Below are 1440 nucleotides of genomic sequence, written 5' to 3'. Positions count from 1 at the left end.
CATTTGCAGTCCGCAGGAAAGCCCCAGCAGCGGCTCCTGCACCGGCAGCAGTGCGTCCTACTCCCAATGCCGATCGCGTTATTACGAATCCCACTATGACCACGCCAAGAACTGGCCTTCGATAGTATTTATTGGCCAGGCGCATACCGCTCCCGGTACTACCACTCACACTGTAACTGCTGCTGTTCCCGATACTCTGCTTGGTCATATGTGAAGCATCCGTTAACATAGGGTTGATATACAACCCAAATATTTATGTTAAAAAACACTCCCGGTCCTCCACAGCTGTGAAGCCATGTACTGTCCAAGCCCGTGTATTCTCGCTATATAAATGTGTGCAGCATTCACTGTCTCAGGGGAAATAATGCAAAGTCGAGCTTCATGCAGATCACCCTAATAGATAACCAAAATTGTAAGTCAGAATGTAAACTGGGCCACAGATGATAAGCACATTTACATTAACCTCAAACTGACTTAATTAAAATACCACAGCCCATACTTTACTTTTACTTTTAATACTTAAAGTATTAAGTATAAGTATCATTTAAAATCAGATACTTTTACTTAAGTAGAGCTGTCATTGTGGTACTTCTACTTTTACTAAAGTAAATATTTCTCTGGTTATTTGTAGTTGTACTTAAGTACTGAGATTTAGAGCTTCCTCCACCCCTGATGATTTAAAAGCCAAAGAAAAGAGTTCAACTCTATGTCCCAACAGTTCTATATTTTAACTACTGTATGTGGAAATTATTTGTCTTGAAGCAGTTCAGCAGGTAAAAGGTCACCATGACCTTCACCCTTTGTTACCATGACTCAGAAACAAACACTCAATTTATTTAAATATTCATATTTACTTTGGATGAGTCATTTCAGTGGGAAAGATTATTCAAATGTATTCTTCTATCCCCTCAGGTGAGAAAGAGAAAATAGATATTTCTGTTTGTTTTCTCTTTTCATTGCTGTTGTGTTGATGCGGCAGCATATCAAAAAAGGTAAAAAGGTCCATGAAGCTACTCAAGGAGTTTCTGTAATAAAAAAAAAAAAATTATCTGGCAAAAATAGAAATGGCTATAAAATGAGTCTCTTTGAATGTGCCTTCCGACAATGGCCTCCAGGAAAAAAAAGCAGTTAATTTGGTTTGGAGGGGAATGTGACTTTGATCCAACAGCTGAATGCAAATTTCCAATTCACTCCTGTATCACCTTCACCCTCTTTTTTTCCATCAAGAAATTTATTCTGTCAGACACAGACAGAGAGATAGAGAGATACAAAGAAGGTAAAACATAAAGAGAGGCTACGATGTGAAAATATACAGACTGTAATGTTTTGATTCAGGAACATTTAGTGTCTTTTGATCCCCTGCCTGCCTTTGTTTAGCAATTCACACTCAGTTCTGTGTATATGATGTAAATTTGCGTGACAGCAGTCTGAAACAGAGTG

At 38.4% G+C, this 1440-nt stretch overlaps 1 protein-coding gene across 3 annotated transcripts in view; it reads left to right on the top strand.

Annotated features, from left to right (window-relative positions):
• Positions 1 to 1440, top strand: part of plxna4 (plexin A4) — a 250952-nt gene that overhangs the window by 220090 nt on the left and 29422 nt on the right. The gene's annotated exons all lie outside the window — the stretch shown is intronic.

The sequence above is a fragment of the Etheostoma spectabile genome, chromosome 23 (genome assembly GCF_008692095.1).
Source record: "Etheostoma spectabile isolate EspeVRDwgs_2016 chromosome 23, UIUC_Espe_1.0, whole genome shotgun sequence".
Taxonomy (NCBI): Eukaryota; Metazoa; Chordata; class Actinopteri; order Perciformes; family Percidae; genus Etheostoma; species Etheostoma spectabile.
The sequence above is the reverse complement of the archived record's forward strand: the minus strand, read 5'-3'. Positions and strand labels throughout refer to the sequence as shown.